At 46.0% G+C, this 21,034-nt stretch overlaps 1 protein-coding gene across 5 annotated transcripts in view; it reads right to left on the bottom strand.

Annotated features, from left to right (window-relative positions):
• nrip1b (nuclear receptor interacting protein 1b) overlaps positions 1-18,631 on the bottom strand; it is a 167,045-nt gene extending 148,414 nt beyond the window's left edge. The window contains exons 1-2 of one of the 5 annotated variants that reach the window (XM_076019936.1): positions 18,479-18,631; positions 17,790-17,926 (exon numbers count right to left, since the gene is read on the bottom strand). The gene's annotated coding sequence lies outside the window, so the exon portion shown is untranslated. Of the gene's footprint in view, positions 1-12,913; positions 12,997-17,789; positions 18,152-18,478 lie in introns of those variants that run through there. The other 4 variants (XM_076019938.1, XM_076019937.1, XM_076019939.1 and 1 more) reach the window with 4 other exon arrangements.
• Between the last annotated feature and the right edge of the window lie 2,403 nt (positions 18,632-21,034).

Below are 21,034 nucleotides of genomic sequence, written 5' to 3'. Positions count from 1 at the left end.
CTGTCTGTCGTAGTTTCAACGTCCGTTCATTATTTATTATCTCAGAAAGTGACTCTTGCAGCAACTCTCTTTTTTCTCACCTCCTATGTATTCTTTCTCCACGTATGAACACCTTTGCTTATTTTTTTTAACCGGCTGACGTCATTAAATAATATAATGGCTTTAAAATTAAAATTTAAAATCAATTATAAAGGCTGCAACTTAGTGTGTAATTCAAATGTACATTGTGGAATACAAATTCATTTACGGCACTCGCTAATGCCTGTAACCTCCCGACACGGCTTGTCGGCTTACTTACAGCTGTCTGATCAGGAATTTAACGGAGGCCTCATTATAGTGTTGGTCACTTACTGAATACTTCTTTTTGGGCTCTTCTCATCAATTTGTAAAAAAAAAAAAAAACACTCCTCTATTTGCCAAGAAATGTATTTGAGTGGTTTTTCCCCAAGAACACACAATGAGTGTCAATTTGCATGAGCACACAACAAAGTCATCTGACTGATCCGTCTTCACATAATGCTGTACTCTGTGATGTGACTGTTTGCATCATACGTATGTGACCCCACAACCAGGCAAGACAAGACAGTTGTCGGAGTAATCAATCAATTAATCAATCAACTTTTATGTATAAAGTGCACACAGCCAAAGGCATCTCAGAGCGTGCTCATCTGCTTTGGAAGGAAATACAGAAATAAAGTTTTTTTGTGTTTCATTTTGTTTCTTTTGAAACTCTATCTCCATACATACTGTACGTTCCCCTTTAAAATATGAGCGGGAAGAGATGAGGGCGGGGCGACTATCTTTGTCTGTGATAACAATACATTACTTTACACTGCGGCGTGCGGCACAACGCTGCGGTAAGTAATCTGATGTGCTGTTTACATAGACAAAAACTAAGTTGCACCACACCTCCAGTAATGGAATTGCAAACGACTTGGGCCAATTTCATTGTACCAGAGTGTTGACGTGATTGTAACTGGGATGGTGTTTAATCCAATTACTTACAGTCCATTTAACTGGAGCTAATTTAGACCCAAAATCAAAGCATAAAAAAAAAATTAAATGTAGAGTTAAATCAGCAAACATTCTGAGTAGACGCAAAAATTCAGCAGTCTGGGAGTGCACTCTGCATATTATTCTCATTTTAATTTGGAGAATGCTGGAGATCATTTAAAATGCCAAGCAGCCTTCGGTTTGCTGCTACAATAGGAAAAATGCCAAGACCAAAGTTGTGCCACTGTATGTTAAATTCATTAGGCAATGGTAAAATCCCTGTCAAGTCATTTACAGTAGTCCCTGTGGGAATACTACACTAATTTCTGCAGCTCCATCAGTGGGTGAATCCACACGTCTCTCTGATTGTTCATATTGTTCGGTATTTGGTCAGCCAGTTCTGACTCTGCACTTTCAGCGCTGAAAGTACCGGAAGTGTTCAAAGTCTAAAAACTGTATTCTATGATGTCATATTGATGCACAACACAAAGCAGATCCATAAACTCCATAAAAAAGACTTTGAAAACTCAAAACCAAAATAAAACCAAAATATAATATACCGCTAGAAACAAAACAACCAGAAAACATCACATAAAGGTTTATGTGGACAATAGTAATTCAGTCACTGGTGACGCATCACCTTAAATTCTCTTCACTTTTAAACCTTCCCCCCTGAAACAACCGGTGTGCACAATAGCGTTTCACCGTGAGGTCACAATGTAATGGACACTGAAAGTTGATACCTGACTAACCAATGGACACACGATAACAACATAAACAAAGGTGGACCAGCAAGTGATGGAAGCAAATACAATGACCTTCACTCTCTGTAATTCTGGGTAACAGAAGTGATAAACCAAGTTTGATGACTATAACTCTCATGCAATTCAATCAATCAACCAACTTTTCCTTCAAATTCAGCGTTACATCACAACCAAAGGCACCTCCAAGTGCTTTGCACAATTCAAGAGAAAACCAACTGATCCCTGCACAGCAAGCATGAAGCAACAGTATGCAGGAAAATCTCCCCAGTGGGAAGAAACCTCGAGCAGACCCCGACTCTGGAGGTCAGCTATAATATCCCATGTACTTCCTGAAAACTGGTTAAAAAAAAAAAAGGCTGAAAAAAGCTGATTCTTAGCCAAGATTGGTTCCTGGTTTGAAATCAAGGTGACAATGTCAAGATGATTTCCAACACAATAAAGGTCCAGTGAAAAGTCCTTACAGTAGGGGAAGCACAGTAGCAATAGTGTAGTGCTTTCCTGACACAGGCTACATGTGCTGACACAGGATGTGTCACACTAGTTCAAAAGGTAATCTGTATGTAAGTGCGGATATGTGGGGTAGATTTCTGGTCAGAGAAGAAGAATCATAGATCACACTATCGGCTAAATGTTTAAAAACGCTTGGTTATTAAATTTGCGCTCACTCTCTTGTCACACACAGCATTTTTGAAACTCTGAGACACTCAACAATTGTGTCGTCGCCAAGTGCTGTCAGCAGACAGTAAAATGTTGCCATTGATTAACACTTTTCTTCGCTGAAAACAATTCACTTAATTTTGTCATGTCATTATAAATACTTTCAATTACTGATCTTGCATTAATCCTTAGAAACATAGTAACGAGAGATAGTGTCGCTTCTAAGACACATCAGATGGCTAATCCACTTGGTGGAGACTTGTATTAAAGAAAATACCTTCTGCAAAGATATTAAATGCAAATCGTCTGCATTCTCATGTCCTAACTGCATATGAGGAACACATATTGCTTTAGGAGTCTCATGAGTCTGTAAAGGCGCCTTGCAAGCAGACTCTGGAAAGTAGCATACATCTGATATTGGGGCATAAACTTGTCCGTACAATAAATGACACTGATCAGTAAGTGTATGGACCGATTGCCACAGCCCATCTGCCCGTGCGCTGGAGTTTGCTAGCACAGCTCCTACGCTGAAAAATGACTTCATCCCAAGATGAAGAGCATTTTGGAAGTGGCTGTCATTGGCTGCCGTCCCTTTATATAACTTTAAAACCTTTTCCTCCCCCCTCGCCGTTACCTCCCTTCCCTGAGGTTTATCACTGTGACTCTCTCCTCTTCCATTTTTCCTGTCATTTCTCTCTCTCTCTCTCTCTCATACACACACACACACGCTTGTGCACACTCCTGGTTTGTGCGGCTGACAACTACAAAGCAGTTGGCCAAGCATCTCTTGGCTCCGTGCAGAGAGAATAAGACACTCTCATTACTGCCCTTAAAAAGCTCTTGCCCTATAAATTCCACCGCGGACCCAGACGACGACGCAGAAAGTACGGAGAGGGGAAAAAAACCTCGGCCGAGGCGAAAGTCCCCCTCACCCCCTTCTTCCTTTTTTTTTTTTTTTTTTTGCAACTTAATTTCATCTGAGCGTGTGCATGTGCATGTCTGCGGTTGATGGCTTCCAGTCGCCCCCCCCCCCCGCCCGCCACCACCACCTCCACCCTTCCCCTTCACAGTTTCTCTTTAATGTCACAGGGCTGGCTCATATGACCTTGAGCGGCGGTGTTGGCACGGCGAGAGCGAGAGCTGCCTCGCCTGCGGGCGCCCTTGAACTGGATCTGCAAGACAAAAACACACACACACACACACACACACGCACAACCTTCGCCGAGCCTGATAGACATCTCAGCCACCCACCCCCCCACCCCCCGCCAGCCCCTCCTCAGCTCTTTTATTCAATCTACGCCACTCCTTATCTGTTCCCCCTGGTGGGAAGAGATTTATCGGGATGCTGTATCTTTAACCTCTCTATCGGCGCCAGATAGGCACTGAATTTCAAAATGTCTGAACGGACAGCACGGATTTATTTTTAAACCAGCTCCTCCATTTTCCCTCTTCGCGCACAACCTGTATCTTTCAGAAAGAAAGGGGGGCGGCAGGGGTGGCGGGAAGCGGTGGCGGCGATGTCTGGTCGGGGGGTCGGGAGGGGGAGGTGTAAAGAAGAAGTGCACCTGTGCGAGGACATGACCACACACACACACACACACACACACACACACACACACACACACACACACACACACACACACACACACACACACACACACACACACACACACACACACACACACACACCAAAAGGCGTGTTGCTGCGCGGGGGATGGGTTCCGGGGCTGCTTGGCTCCACTATCTGCTCTGCGCTGTTGGCACGGAGTGACCTGTAGCTTCAAAACAAATATTCCAGTGTCTCTTCCAAGGATGAGCGTCGGCTCGCTGGCAAGCCAAGGTCCTCTGACTAAGCGTGGGGGAGGCATCCAGGAGCCAGTCTTCTCTGACATGTTGACAATGACCTACTTGGTCTGATTTCTTTTTTCTTTCTTTTTTTGGTAAAAAAAATAAATAAATAAAACCCACAGAAACTTGTCGTTTTTATTATATAGCAGGGTGTAGGCAGTGCAACAGCGGGGTTTTCACTGCACGGCAGCTCGCACGCCGCCCTCTGTGTACCTGCGCGAGGTATCAAGGGTTCAAGTCAAATGGCAAATATTTACACCGACTCCACAGCCAAAGTGTTGAAAAGCAGGTATTTTGGAATTACACAGGGCGTTTTCTTTTCTTAAACACGAGCCACATCGCAGTGGGCACGGAGGACTGGAGTCGAGGTTTGGCCGCGGCGAGACGAGCCTCGGGCCACCCCCGCCGCTTCTCTTCATGCCTGACCTTTGGAAGCTCTAATGTTATCACATGTCATATGCAGGCCTGCTGGAGACCATCTGCTAAAGGCGCCGTCGCAGCTCCTTGACCACAGTGAGGACGGACGGCCGCCCGAAATGGCAGAGCGTAGGTCCTCCCTTCCCCCCCAGGCCCCCTACCCCCCACCCCACGGCCCACGGCTCGGCGGCTCAGCGTGACTCACCTTCACACGTGCAAAGACAGACGGCGACGCACATGTAGCCCCCTCGGAGGCCGCCGTTGAGCAACGCCAGCCGCACTCCTCTCAATTAGCGCTAAGGGGCTTTCGCGCGGAGACATGAAGTTCTGGGGCTAAGAATAACACCAGACAGGTCCGGCGGTGGCGGCGGGAGCTCGGGAGCCCGGCGCGGCGGGGCGAGAGCCGGGCGTGCTCGCTAACCTAAGTCGCGCTGCTAATCCGATCCCCCGCCATGTTTAGCCCCACCTCGGGATATTATGTTATATTTGTAAGTGTGACACCTAGGCTAATAAGCCTGTTTTTACACGGAGCGAAACCAATATGATTAACGGGAGCTCAGACTGAGACGGATAAGAAAGCCAAACAAAAAAAAAGATAAAAGTCAGGCCTTCATTTATTTGCAATGAAATCACTCACTTCAGAGGGGGAAAAAAAAGTTTTCATATTGCGGAGAGGAACGCGTTGAAATATTAAAAGAGCCTTTTTGGACCGCCCCCACTGAAGAGGCTGAATAAAATAAAGCAGGCCTGCTCGTGGAGACACCAGGGAGATTCATTACAGGCACATTTGTTTCAGATAGTGAAATATGAGGCAGCGGCATTAGCTGAAAATTGCATTGCTCCATAAGCATGCCAGTGTACCAGAATACTCCCTATTTTTTAAGTTTTGAGGTCCAGGCTAAAAACAACAGCAATCAGCGGTTACCCCAATTTGTCTGAAACAGGCTTTTTTAATGACATCATCGTACGTACAGACGATACATAAATACAAAATAAACGATGCCGGCGTACCACCAGGCTCTGTTTTAGCCCAAATGCAATGATGACTTATCTTGGACCAAGGCAATTGGTTGGTTGGTTGATTGATTGATTTTCAAAGAACCGCACCCTTTTTTTTTTTGGCCTAACAAAATTACATCTCACGAGGGCTCCAGCGAGCACATCATCCGTTCACGTCTGGTTTTGGCCCCGGATGATATGCAAAGAGGTCAGTGCAGCTGAATAAGCATCTGTGTGGCTGACTTCCAAACCAGCGTTGAAGTCGGAACAGCAGATAAGATGACCTGGATCAAAATCTGGAAGAAAGCCGACTATATTTAGAGAGCGGCGTGTCGGGGAAAAAGACAAACGCACAAGGATTTCTCCCTCTTCGTTTAAAGCGTGTGTGACTCGGTTTGTCAGGTATGACTGCGGTAATCAAACACTATTACTGGGTACCGAGGTGTGGGGGAGTGAGTGGGAGGAGGGAGGAACTGGCGGGGGGATGGCAGGGCTTCAGAGCCTGCCGAGCTACTGTGCCGGTTATATATGTTTTCTCCGAGCGTGCGAGAGCGAGAGGGGAGAGAGCACGGCCTCGCTCGGCTCGGGGCGTATAATCTATGGTTCATTTGCAGCTTTTCTCCCCCAGTATGACAAGCCGTTTACAAGATGTAGCCTCCGCCGCTGACCCAGTTCTGAGTGGCTGCGTCTCGCGACAAGGCCCTGCCTCCCCATCAGGCCCTGCTCCTCGTCTAACCGACGATAACACCGCCACCCTCTGCCTCCGTGAACTGTGGGAAAAAAAAATAGGTCGCCCTGACCCACTTTTCTTGTTCTTCTTCTCCTTCTTTTTTACTCTCTCTCTCTCTGTCTCTCTCTCTCTCTCTCTCTCTCTCTCAACTCCCCTCCCTGAGATCGTGTGAGCGGTTCCGCGGAGCATGATCGAGGGAGACAGTAAAAGGGAGGACGGGAGAGGGGAAACAAAGGGAGAGGAGAAGTTTAAAAAAAAAAGAGAGAGAAGGAAAGGCTTAAGACCTCGATGCTTCGCGGCGATGACTCCTTGTGTTTTGGCAATCCCTCGCCGTGGCCTTTGAAACAGAGACAGCCCTTATCAGCAGGCCTTTTGAATGTTTGGGGAGCGGGGAGGGTCAGGTGAAAAATAAACCTTTTACACGGCTTGAAAAAAACAACTTCTGTTGAGGTTTCACACCGTCAGCCTCACCTCCCTTTCTAGGTGCCCCCTCATCGTGTCTTACTCGGAAACGCTAAATGGGACCCTCTGCCTTATTTAAGCGCACATGTACGCGGTCATTTAACACCAGCGACGGTATGACCACTCCGTCGTCTTGCCAGAAAAATGATGAGACGCGTTTGGCCGGCAGAGATATTATTGGGAAAGCTGAGCCAGGAGATGCCCTGACAGCCTGCTAGCATGACACCGGTCCCCTCAGATGCCTCTGCAGGGTAAGAGCAGCTCACGACGTATCTATCTAGGATCACGCACGCTCGCGCTCTCACGCAAGCCCCCAACCACCCTCCTCCCCCTTTTGCTCATTAAGCCGCACTCGCTCATGCATTGCTTTTGTAATCCCCCCCCCCCCCCATACATTAGCCGCGGCTCTTCTCGAGCGGGCACGCTCCTCCTCCGATGACAGCTGAGAGCGCCATTTGTAAAAAGCGGAGCGCTCGCCGCCGACTCCGCGACAGCCTCTGTATCACCACCGGAACCCCGCTTGAACCCGATGCGGTGATCAAGGAACACCTTTGGCTCCTAATTCAAATTTAAATGAACGTGTCAGCCCAAAATTATCAGTCATCACTCACACGCTACCCCGGTGTCTCTTAGCAACCTTTGTTAAGCCTCGGTTCAGTTGAGTTCAGGAGCTATATTTGCGGCGGTGAGATTAGCGAGGTAACAATTAATTACTTCCATAGAGCCTTTTCCCCTCATTGAATACAGCTGCCGTCAGTGCGGCGCTCCACGTGTAAGCTAGAGCAGCGATCGCGCCGCAGCTACTTATTCATGCTGTCTGACAGGGCAACAGATCCATCATTTCAAAATAATACTCAGATTCCACAGCAAACTCACTCTTGACAGTGCCGTCATTTCGCACTGCCGGCAGGTCTGGTCGCCCAAGACTTCAAACGGAATGTTAAACATCCATCCATTTTCTATCACCGCTTATCCTGAACTCAGGGTCATGGGCACCTATCCCAGTTGTCTGGAGGTGAGGGCGGGCTACGCCCTGCGCCGCTTCCTCTACGTTCGTTCAGCCACGGATCGGCTACATTTTTCCTGCCACGCCTTCGAAATGCCGTGAATGAACTTGGAATTGAACTTGCGTTGTTCAGAAGTGCGGCGGCAGTGGCCTGCTGTCAGACATCTCTGCTGCACGTGAACGCAGAACGCAGAGCACCGTGGCGGAGAGAGAGGCAAGCCAGGCAGTGAATTAACGTGACGTCAGTTACACGAGAGAGCGAACTCTGAACTCCGGAGAGAGAGAGAGGGCGAAAATTTACTATCGACGTACCATTACAGTAAAGTGCTATTGGCGAACAGAAAACGCAATGCCACGTAACTTATTGAAATTGGAGCCATGAGTCGCCAGAAAGAATTGTGACGTTGATATTGGTAAAACGATCACAGCCGGACACTGTAATGTATTAACCCCTGGTTGCAATTTCAAATGAGCTTGTTATATTTCCCAAAGAAGAGAAGGTCAGCTGGTAGGTAACGTCTGTTCAGGCGACAGCACAAAAAAACATGGAACGTGCAGGACAGTGGAACTAAAAACGATTCCAAATCTTTAACAATAGTCCACGGACTCGTAATAGGCCGTGAAAGGAGTGTGAGTTGTATTGTTACTCATTAGGTAAGTAATGACCAGTAGGAGTAGGCCGAGTGGATGGTGGTAGGTGAATAAAAGTGGGAGGACCAAGAGAAAAGCCCAAAGGTAAGCACAGGTCCTCTGGCTAGGATCCTAAATTGGTTGAAAAATAAAAGAATTGGTTTCACGGCGACCATGGTGAGTGCTCAGCATATTTATACTTTTATTTATTAAGTAAATTAAATATTATATATTCTAAGAGCAACAAGGAGTTCCAACTTGAATGACAATTCTACCTCAATTATCCGTCTTTTGAATTTATTCAAGATGTGGTCCAGACAGACGTTCAGCATACGGTGCCATTCAGTGCCTAAATGTGAAATGGCTCTCTGAATATCACTGCGCCTTATGCTGGGACCTAAAGGTCACGCAGTTAGCGTGGGAAGGAATCATTCCTCACACCAGATGCTACAAACTACACGCGTTTGCATGTGTACTCGTTTGCATCAGCCACGGCTTTAACGCCCCACTTTTAAAAACCAGAGGAGGGCTGACCCGCTGCTAAACTCTCACCAGGCTGGGTGCTAAGCCCCTGCGTGCTAATAGTGACCTCACGCACGCAGATGCGTTTTGTGCCTCGGAGACGATTCGCCGAGCCCGCTGTTCCACTTCTCTGTACCGCCGGACGCGTTGCAAAAACAATTTCCCGACCAAAGTGCGTATTTCGGTTCATTTGGTTTCAGAGGGTGGCAGAGCAGGAAGTCTGGTTTTGTATTTTGTCAGGAGCTGTGCAGAGGTTCTCGCAGCAGTTAAGGTGGTGGATGTAGGTCAAGCCCTGCCTCCTCATAAGCACCAAGGTCAACATGGAATGGATGGATGGTGGCTTAAAGAGAAAGAGGTCCTGGATAAACCACATTGTTCTGGCTCATGTGCCGGCACCGGCCCAGACACGTAAACATGGTTGCGCGAACAAAAAAGCTGCCAGTAGTAGGTGTCGGCGTGTGTGGAGGGAAAAAAATTACACACAAAAAAACCCTACTTCACACATGCTTTACTGAGACATCATATAACCCAAACAAAAGACAATACGGTAGTGCACGGCTGAGCCCACCTGTGATTGGCTGAGCCAAAAGGTCAACATTCAACACACACAAGCTACAAGTTCCTCAGGGCTTCGCCCAGTGAGTGTGCTGAAGGTGTAGGGAGGCAGCGAGTGATTACTTCCCGGCTGCGGGTGTCAAAGGAGGATTTGTCGTGTGTCTGACGAGAAAACACTTTGAACTGCTTCACTGTGTAGTAACTGGGTAGTTTGGTGTTTGGGATGTTTGGGATTTCTGGGAGAGCGTGGCACTACCAATGTCAGAATTTGGAAAGAGATTCCCAGCGGTGCCATTTTGAGGCAGGAACGACATTTCATAGGGGAATGTGTAATGCGCATATTTATATATTAATATATACGTAAACGTAAAAAGTCCAAAAAGGCAATCAGAAGAATCAGAAGACATTCTCGAGCTATAAACTAAAGAAAGAAACATCGTCTTATCTAGCTTGCTCTTCTTGGTTACTGGGGTTTGGCTGTCTGCCCATTCTTGTTTTACACTTGTTTACTGTGTCTTTGACTACTTTGTGGTTCTCATCTGAATTCCACATTCAGATGAGAGACACAGTGTGAGACCTTATGACACCAGTTAAGGAGAGTAACAACAAATTCTTTGTCATGGGTCTTTGTCAAAATGTAATTTTAGATCTCTATAATAATCATTTTTAGATTCCACAGCTATTAAATGCTCCTTATATATATATATATGCTCACAAAGACGATGCATTAGATTTGGTAAATTGCCGTTGCAAATCACTTTCTGGCACGGTCCAAATGAATGAAGTTGTAAAACCAGGTTCACAGCTCTTCACACGTGCCTATGTAAGAACGAAATAAAGAGTCAGAGAGGAGGCAGTGCCTTTCTCTCAGCGTACAACTACTACTAGCTGTGAAGACACAGTGGTTAAATGAAACAGAGACGCTGGTATCATCTCATGCTGTGTCACTGCATGTTTGTACACACTTAACAAAGATCCTAAATTTTACCTGCCACGCTGTCGGGGCATAAAAGGTTACATAGGAGGCAGTGAGCACATCTTTGTTCAGACAAGGAAGCTGGGGGAAGGCAAAAGCAATTGCAGTAGCTTGAATCCGGGCAGCCAGCTCACCCTGGACATGAATCACCCCGGACTTGGAGCAACCTCTCCCTGACATATGCTGGTATCAGTGATTAAGAATTATGAGGATGACTAAACCTGTTATGCCCGTCATCGCGGTCAGATGAGATGGACACCACATTTAGAGAGGGGCGCTGATGGCCGCGGCCAAACATTCTTTCTGACACGACCTTGACCCGGCGTCACCTTGGGCTGATTACCCAACTGAATGACAGGCCCTGCAGCTGCACGGCACGCTCGTGGTGAGTGTCTCCGCCCCCTCGTCCTCATAGACATACAAGGTCAGGAGGGAACACGGGAGGGGTGGTGAGGCTGCGGGTGAAGAGTGTCACATGATTGGATCTCCTTCTGGAGAGTTACTTAAAAAGCCCTTCAGCAATCAGGTCAAGGTCACGACTTAGCCCCGTGAACGTGTGTGTGTGCAGAGAGGCAGTGAGGGGGGCAGATAGGAGGGCAGATGGGACAGTTGGGGACCCCTTCACATGTTCAGTAGTCCTTAATGATTGGAAGACAAGAGCTAAGGTTCTATTGACTGTATTAATCATCCTGCTTAGTTGGCGATTTTATTCAAAGTCACTTAGGCGATTATCACGCCCGCTCATCTCCTCGCGCTTCTACCGCTGGATATTTACTGGAGGAAAGAAGGTTAATTGCCTTGGCTCAAGGGCACAGGGTGCACAGAGTATGAAGCAGCAATCTTCTGGTCACCGGTCCATTTTCGCAAAGTAATAGGTCATGTGGATGCCTCAAGTCATCAGTCCACTGCTCTGTGTGTCCTCTCAAATGGCCTTTTCTGCTACTGCGTGCCCGCTGACACGGCCACAGCAGCTTCAGTCTTGCGGTTTGTTTACCCAACTCTAGTGAGGAGGATGCACTGAATAACACCACCTCGCTAATGGATTGAAAAGTGGCCTGATGCGTTTCAAAAAGGACGGCATGCTTCAGACATTCCAGGAGCTACTTTGGGTGACGGCCGAGACGAATGTTCTCCGTGCTGCGACTGCGGTAAGGGAATGCATTCAGGTTTTCTGTTTTTTTTTTCTTTTCCCAAATGCGTCTTCAAAGTACAATGAGTCATTTATGCACTCATTGACTGGGCAGATTTATGGTTGGTCTTATGCGTTTGATGAAGAATTACCAAAAAATATTAAATAATGTAGTAAACAAAACACACGAAATGAGGTATTTTGGGGGGCACAGTATCATTGAGGTACTTCAGTTCAGCGCCAACTCCCACATTTCAGATTCTCAGCAACCAACTGCACAGGTCAACTCAGCCCATCACTAGCAGTCAAAGAAATGCACTGCAATAGCAAAAACAGTCTTTGGTTTTTGCAGTATTGACACATCTTACCCAGCACCTGGAAGATCTGACTGAATTAAGAAGTTGAGAAACCAAGATCTTGCATTTTTTTCACCGATAAAGGCACAACCACAGTCAAAGTATGTGACCGTAGCAGTGTTAAACTGAAAATAACACAAATATTGACAATTCAAGGTAGACTTTCAACTTTGTAGCACTGCGAAACCGCTCTCAGGTAGACAATTTAAAATAATCTGAATTTCCCCGAACTCTGCTTGCTGGGTGATGAAAAGTAAATCACGGAGGCTCAACCTTTTGGCTCACGCAGCCTTACACAACAACTCCCTCCCCCTCCTTGCTCTCGCTGCTCCCCTGTGCAGTATATCCATCATTCATTCATAAATTCTGGAAACTCCTCTTTAGTTAATTGCCTGGGAAAATTTAATTTCAAATGAAAGCTTTTAAAAAGAGAACGATATAATTAAGTTGCGGGGATCTCGCGGCCCCTCCCTATTTCGGGGGCGATTGGCAGGGTGGGAGACTGTGAGCTGCGCGCCTCTGCACTGCACTGCTCCGTGTCAGGAAAGTCATACACCCATGTTTAAAGCAGGGCGTTACGTAAAGCCTCCCCCCTCTGCACAGGCTTACTGCACCAGACTCTGTGTCCTTGCCTGGGCTGCTCAAGGTTCCCAAAAGGACAGGCTGCTAAGAAGTTGGGAAGGACGGGGCCCTGTGATAGCCTGCAAACGGGGGGGGCGGAGGGGTTGGAGGGCGGGGGTTGTGTATAGAGAGAGACAGAGAGAGAGACAGAGAGAGCGAGTCGCTGTCTGTGACAGCTTTGGACTTTGAATTCAGCGCCAGACAGGCTCATGCATCAATCCCTCAACTTACAAAGACAAGCCACTAACCTTGCCGTGGCCAGGGACTCTTCAGGAATGAGTGGCATTTTCACTTTAGCCCTGGCTTCTCCACTGCACTGCAGCCACATAACCTGGTTAAAATAAGACAGTTAAATAACGACCCAGCTCAGCCTCTGGACTTAGTGACCCATTGTTCCAGCCGTCAACCCTTAGGCTTCTTTGACCATGCCCGGGGAGGGGGTGCATATGTGATAATACATTTGGAGCTAGCATACTGTAAATAGCACCTAGAGCACAAGGTGTGCCCTCCTGGTCTGACGCCCGTCACAGCGCTGCTCTGTCTGAGTGAGGCACAGCAAAATCTCACTGAAATCCAAGTATGTTATCCTTGGGATCGACTTGCGTATTATCACAGCCTTATGGTGCGTGCCGCGCACCCTTGACTTTAGCATCAAAACTATTGTAACAAAGGCTTCAAGCATGTGCACGTGTCTCTCATGCCTTTTTACTCCCGCTTGTGCAATGGAGAAGAGAAAACATGCATATTATTTGTCACACGTTCACACCGACTGGGGAGTTTTCACAGCTATGACATTGTGTCCTTGATCCCACTGCAGACAGCCCACCCTGCCGCTCCTGTGACACTTCCTGTATGTCTTTGGAAAGGCAAAGAAAAAGCTTTCTGCCATCCACCTACAGCAACCTGAGTTACCACGACGATGGTGGAGAAACATTGCCGCTTCCCCTCGACAGCCCAAGGGCAGCAGCTCCACTAAAGGAGTGGGGAAGGAGAGAGGAAGTCAGCTCCACTCTCCTCTCTCCGGGCAGGACGAGAATGAAAAGTCAGCTCTAGTCATATCGCCCAGGAGGAGTGCTACGTCCATGCTAAATCTCCCATGTCCTGGCTTAATGTTCCAGTGGCGGTAAACTACGGAGATGCATTTCGGAACTGGTTGGTGGCTCTGTTATCACAATACAGGCTTGCTGGGTGCCATTTCCTGCGTCAGACCATTCATAAGTAAAGTTAAAACTGCATGGCTGCTGTTTTTTTTTTTTTTTTTTTTTTCAAATGGATTGTGGCATCATATGCGATGTGTAATTTACTTGATCAACAGAAGCAGCCAGCCACCCCACCCCCCTTTCTTTCCTTTCACTTTAGTGAGCAGTTTTAGCCAAGTCCAAATAATTCACAGCAATTGCAATCAGCAGCGATCAATCGGTGAAGATAATTGAGGAAACCTGTCATTGCGCCAAGGCCAAGGTGAAATGCGAAAGCAGGGGGGCGGAGGTGAGGGTGAGGGAGGGGGAGGTTGTGAGGGGAAGGTGTGGGGGGGCGGGGGGAGGGGGGGGGTCACTCAACAGATGAGGTTGGTCTGGCAGGGGTTGAAGCCTGAGACCTCCATCTTTCTTACACGCATTTTGTCATTCTAGCCCACGTCCAGGAGCATTTACCAGATCCTGCCGTGTCATCAAAATCAGTCCTATTGACTTTGGTAGTCTTCAGATTATGACGGGAAGCAACAATATGAGCTAGAGCTCTTATCTTTGAGTGAAATAGTGCCATAATGTAGCCGGGAGCTTGTTCTGTGCTCTGCGCAACGAATGTAGATTTAATTCCACACAGCAAAGCTTCAGGAGTGAAGAGCCTTTTAACGACACAGTTTAATGTCTTTAAATATTCATAGGTCTAAATATTGGTCCAAATACATTGGACTGTAATTTAACCCTTGGAAATGTAGCAAACTTGGAGTGAATACACTTTCAAAGTAAAAAAAAAAAAAAAAAAAAGTTACGCATTTGAAGCTTTAAAGTATTGTGGAATGTGTCGTCATGATTAAATAACATGGACTACATCATATAGTAGTTCTATGTTACATGACTTTGTTTTGACTTTATGCTCAAGCGTGGGGACATTTTGGAAGTCAACAGTATTATTTTACTATTGTGACAGTTTGTTTCATACATTTATTGTGTTTCATTTTGAGATAAGTTACATGAAAATGCCTACAAAAGATTTCTAGTAATTTTCCCTTGACTTCAGCTTTGAGATATTCCTATAGAACATTCACCTTTTTAATTCACCATCGGTCTGTATTTAGACTTGTCTTAGCTGTTTGTATATGTGTGTTTATACACAAGTATTACAAGAGGAATACAAGAGGAGGGCCAAGCAAGTCTAAAATCACACACACACACACACACACACACACACACACACACACACACACACACACACACACACAGAATGATTTGGCTTAATGCATGCTCCAGACTGGTATTATAGAGCCCAAACAATTAGTGAAATGAGGTTGAAGCCAAAAGGTCCCAAGTTTGAATCCTCAGTGGGCCAACAAAGTGCAGGCCAGCAAGCGGATGAGAAATGCGCATCTATTCCTCAACATCTTCTGTCAGGAGTGCCCTTGAACAATGTTCGGCGGCCAACTACACAAGTGTTGGGCAGCTACCAGGTCTGTAATAAATCAAAACCTCTGCGGTAAACGCGTGACACTTCTCCTGGCAGATTGCACATTAGTTAGTTTTGTCATCGACTCTCTCTGTTATCAAAAAGCTAGATGCCACTCTCCATTTTGTCCACCTTGCGCTACTGTGAATGGCAGCAGATTTACAAACACAGGGGTTTGAATCAGTGCAGTGGTACTTAGAGGGAATAAGTGCCTGGGCAGGTACTCAATGTATCTGTGGAATCATCCATTCTAAAAAATGTACCGTTGCTTACAATTATTTTAAGAGGGCAGGAAAGCCACGGAATGGTTGTAAGTGGTATGTTAAGAGTCATCGTTCAACAAAATGTATCATAAAACGAAATGATACATGAAACGCACCTGCAGGCACATGCTCACGCAAAAACAAACAACTGTCGCAGAGCGGACGTTGTATTTTGATGCCAGATAAGTGGCATGACAGGCCAGGGGATAAAAGGGTGGTCCAGAGTCCAGCCTTGTGACTGATCAGCAACCTCAACATAATTTGCATTTGGCAATTTCATTGTCCTCTAGTGCGTTTGCAGATGGCTGCACATCCCGCAACAGAAGTTCCCTTGACCGTTGCTGATCAAAGTCGAGTTGAGTCAAATCAAAGCACAAATCAAAACACGTTCAGGGCACAGGATGTAACAGGACCACAGAACACACATGGGCCAAATTAAAGCGAGGCTATATAACTTTATGTTGTTTTTGTTAACTGTGGCAAAAGAGGATGAGCTGAACTACCTTGAACATCTTGTGTAAGTTCAGGTCAAATAATTAAGCAGCTTAACTGCTCAACAAAAGAGAGGCTAAAAGGCAGACCCCCAGACACAGACAGTACTTACAGGGCTTTAAGAAGTTTGACTTTTCTCTGTATGACTTTGGCTTGTTAGCTAAAGTTACAGTCGCTCCTGTCAAGGGTACATTTTATGTCTAATCCACATACAATGGCATCCTACCATTTTGGTAAAGTACACGCTCAGAGTCCAGGGGAAAAGGTGTATGCGTGCCAAATGAATCCAGCAAACTTGTGCGCCAAAACCTTTAGGATCCAAAGTCCAATGAGGCAAAAGAGCAATCGGACAAATGGACATCCACTCAAAGCCCATTGGCAAAAGGGAATAAAACACAGACTCTGAAGTCTATCAAAACATTTCCAACATGATGACTCAGTGAGCTGACAGGCTGGAACAGACCGGCTGAACGTTAGTCTGCAGGCAGGGCCAGTCTCCCAAAACATGATTGTAGGAGCCAGTGGTTACAGAACTATCTGTGTTTTTAAAAGTCAGGACTGTAGAGACTAAATCAGTCAAACAGAAATTGCTGTTGATGGTGCTTTAGAAAGACCCAATGTTACTACCTACATCCCGCCGTGATATTGACTTGTTGCAACAGATGGCGAGATAGTGCTTAGCAACATTTTTGCCTCTCCTTCCCTGCACTGTATTTAATGTACATGCTCAAAGGCTGGCTGGCTGGCTGACTGCAGCGCAAGTAACTCTGCAAGTGCGTAGGCATGGTCACCAAAGACTGTTTCAGACATTAATACAGGTACAAATCTGCTCATGCAGCATTCTGTCAGCCGCTGCATATGGGGCAAAGCTTTCTTTAAAAAGAAAAAAGAAGAAGAAAAAAATCCCCTGAAACATATGACTCAACATGGCTTCGTCTGGTTCACTTGAAGCCCCGGAAAGCTTTCTTCAATGGGCATGACTTACCAGCAACGTGAAGGATAATGTTAAGTGTATGACGTGCTTCCCAATTGGTGGCGCTACGGAACGGCAACAGTAAAAAGGAAGGAAGCGGTGGCGCTGTGACCCTGATATTCACTGGTGCTAGCGTAACAATACAACTCCTTTTAAACATGGACACCCCCTACTGTAAGCGCCGTCATTGTTAGCCCTCCTGGCTGACATTTTTCATTCAGGGTTCATGTGGTCAGTGCGTGACAGCAGCCAGAAATAAACTTGGATATCGCGCGGAGGGGGAATTCATTCAATTTAGCAGCGCTAGTGTCGGGTAGGCGAGAATCTGTATGGAGACGAAGCCCGCCGCGGTCGCTCACATACGCACGCACGCAGTTTGCTAGTCCGCGGTTGTCAATATTAACCGCCTGTGCGGGCTGAAAAAAAGAGATGGCCAGCTCTCGCCTCGTTTCCCCCACCTCCACTTCTTTATGCAGCCTTTTTTTGTCAGCCCTCCATCCATTTGAGCCTCCGCTCTTCGGGCGCCACACCAACAGCCGAGAGAGAAATACGTTAGCAGCCTACCAGCACCGTCGCCACCGCGCCCTACAACCAGCGACACCGTATTTTCCACTCGGCCGCGTCGAAAGCAACACAAATAAATATATAAATAAATAAAAATGGGAAACAAGACAAAACAGACATATAACCCCCCGCCCTCGATGTGAAAGCGCATTCGCCGAGAGTCCGTACCTCTGTCGTCCGCCCCACAGTCAGCAGCCGGAGAGGCGCATCGTTGTTATTCGACGGGAGGCAAATCCAATGGAAGCGGTCGCATCTCTCCGTGACACCGCAGCGGACAGGCAGAGAGGAGGCGAGGCGAGCCGGGGCTTTTACGGAGAATGGGGAGGATTTAGTCCCAAAAAATAAAATAAAAAATAAAAAATCGATAAGCGCCACGGTGAGTGTGGTTCTTCCCCCCCCCCAATTGTTTTTTTTTTCTTCCCTTTTTTGTAGCGCCGCTGAGTCGAGGTGCCTGTGCGCGCCTATCATGTGTTGAGGGAATTGTTTATCCTCAGAGTCCCCTCGCTGTGGAGAAGTGAGCGGAGACGGTCACACTCCTCCTACTCGACAGCCTCTGACACCAGCCTTAAAGGTACACTCAGCCGCTGCCCTCGCTGCTCACCCGTGCAGCGATACCAATGCTAATACAGATACAGGACAGACTGTAGAAACACATAGTTCCCCCCTCCAACCCTCTCTCTCTCTCTCTGTCTTTGTATATATATATTAATTGTATTTTATTGTATATTGTATATTATTGTATATAATCGTTATGTATATGTAATGATTATATACATATATATCATATCATTAATTAGAATTTTGAAGTTACAATTATCATTATTGCTGCAGAAGAAATGAATAGAGTTGTAACATACCTTAGCATATCTTGGGCAAAATCATGCTTGTCAAGTAGGCAAATGCTGTTCCATTACAACAACAAAAAATGGTGTCCATGCCCAAAGTTCTAATAATGTTCAAGAGTGACACGCCAAGTGGTTTATTTATTTGTTGGAGGAGAGCTTATTATTCCAACAACAAAAAAAAGATGCAAAATAGTGCCTTTTGTACAACCTCGACATCTGGAAACCAAGAACTCACTGTCCTCAGTTGGTTCATTCACTGTAATGTTGAAATTCTCAGACTTTAATGTAACCAAAATAAAATTCTATGCGTTCCTTTGAGCCCTGGTTGATTGTTCTCTTGTAAAATGACATAATAATGATTATGACACCAATTAATCAGCATTATGAAACAACAAGCTTCTATCAAAAACAGTACAAGAATTTCCTAGTCTCTAAAAGCCCAGCCAAAATGTGATGTCGTTCAATAAACTGTTGAGATCTAACCAGTTGAAGTGACAAATGGGCTTGTTTGTGTGAGAGGTGAAGAGAAGTAAGAATACATGAGCTAGTGCTATCTGCCCCCTGCACCACAAGTCAAATGGGAGGAGTCATCATGACATCAGGCTGTCCTTAATCAATGCACTGGAGTAGCTCACAGGTGTGAAAGTGTGTCACTAAGGCATTCAACGAAAACAATGTGTCAAATGCAAGCCAACAGATGCATCAGATGTGTGATTTTTTTTTTTAAACAAATGATCTACACCTCATCAAAACATGAAGAAGAAAATGTTTCCACAGAGTTTCATTAACTTGAGAGAAATCATTTGCCAAATACAAGCTATTTTTGTTTTCTTTCATTACATACTGTGTGCTAATCTATGCTATCAGGTCCACTGGCCTGCAGCCTGACATCTTAACATGGCCTTGAACAAACAGTCCCTGTGGACCTGCGCAACATCAGTGTTCTCATGAATAAGAACACAACATAACCTACTTCTACCCATTCTTGTCACTCTCTGTTTTCCCTTGCAGAATTAGAACGGACTGGTGTGTGTGTGTGTGTGTGTGTGTGTGTGTGTGTGTGTGTGTGTGTGTACACGTGCGTGCGTGTGTGCGCTTGAATGCGTGTCCCTCATCTCATTGCTTTGCTATCAATTTTTTTTTGTTATTGCCTGCTTGTATTCAGTTAGTGGTGGATAATGTGTGCCCTAACCTGCTGTAACCTCGCCGTGCTGTTTAAACAGTAATTCAGTTCATTGCCAGCAGTATAAACAAAGGCGGTACTCAACTTGTCAGTCAGGTAAATTGCATAGTTTTCTTTTTTACAAGGCTGTTTTTCACAGCAGGTATTGCCCACAATTTGCATTTTGAGCACAGTGGCCGTTAAAAGTCTGCCCAAAGTCCTCGACAAAGTGCCGTTTGTAAAAAGTTGATGTTGCCGTGTTTATTGTTGCCATACGATCACGCTACGAGCGTTGCCCTTTTGTACTCGGCCTCAAGTCAAATGATTCGACTGGCTCAGCAATTTGGACGGCATCTCACTTTGTAACCTCTGAACTGGAGTGATCTTTCATCTTTGAACCCTGAACTTTGAGTGCTACATAAATGGAGATACAATATCCTCCCTTTCATTCCTTGCCCCAGTCAGAGCAGGCTGAACTTTGCCCCCAAAGCTTTCCACAGAAATGTGGTTCAGCACACTTTGTCCTTTGACCCACTGAAGTATCAGCACGGACTATTTGTAACTAAATAGTCTAAGGCTTTTTCTGAATGCATTTGTTTTTTTGTTTTTTAAAACTGTTGCATGCCACCCAGCAGGAAGAAATACTCGGTTGCAGCAGTGAGAACATTAGGTAATTTAAATGTTAAAGCTAAATGATCAATGTACAGGTGAAAAACTCAGTGAAAGGCTGTGTTGTGTTTAACAAGTCTAATTTTATACAGTCTTGTAAATGCTGTGCCTTATTGCTCCTATCCAAAAGAACAATAGGTGCAGAGTACAGTGGGCATAAAAAAAAACCCTGAAGAATGTGAATTAACTCTTGCCACTATGAAAGCAGAAGACGCGCTAGGTCACCAGTGCACATATATTTTGTTATTAACCCCATACGTTCCTGGCACTGCCTGCCGTACAGTCAGTTTATCTGCGACTCACTTACGTCAGTCAGAGTTCAACCAGTGGTTACTGGGCCAGATGATTATGCAAATCTTTTCGGGATATGCAGATTTGATTTGTTTTGCCACTGAGGAATAGAGTAATCTGACCCTAGCCCACTTCCAAAATTGGTTTTCCATACACTGCTTCACTGAATATTTCAAAGTAAAGACCAAATTTATATGGAAAACATATGAAGGTTTGGGCAAAGGTCAGCTCTGAAGTGGTGTTTTCCTAGCCCAGCAGTACAAACAGAGAAGAGTTTTGATCCAGACGCCTGATTGTCTCAGAGGGAGGGAACCCAAGTGTCAGCAGACATTAACCCTCCACCTTCGACCTTTACTCCTACCATGTTTCGCCTCCCAAGGTTGGGATTGAAGGAAGGCCCTCTTGGGGAGGAGGCAGGTGCAAGCAGTGGTGGGAGGGCCGGCTGG

Source organism: Nelusetta ayraudi, unplaced genomic scaffold, assembly GCF_046127955.1.
Source record: "Nelusetta ayraudi isolate G7.1 ecotype Tasmania unplaced genomic scaffold, CSIRO-AGI_Nayr_v1 ptg000011l, whole genome shotgun sequence".
In the NCBI taxonomy this organism is placed as follows: Eukaryota; Metazoa; Chordata; class Actinopteri; order Tetraodontiformes; family Monacanthidae; genus Nelusetta; species Nelusetta ayraudi.
The sequence above is the reverse complement of the archived record's forward strand: the minus strand, read 5'-3'. Positions and strand labels throughout refer to the sequence as shown.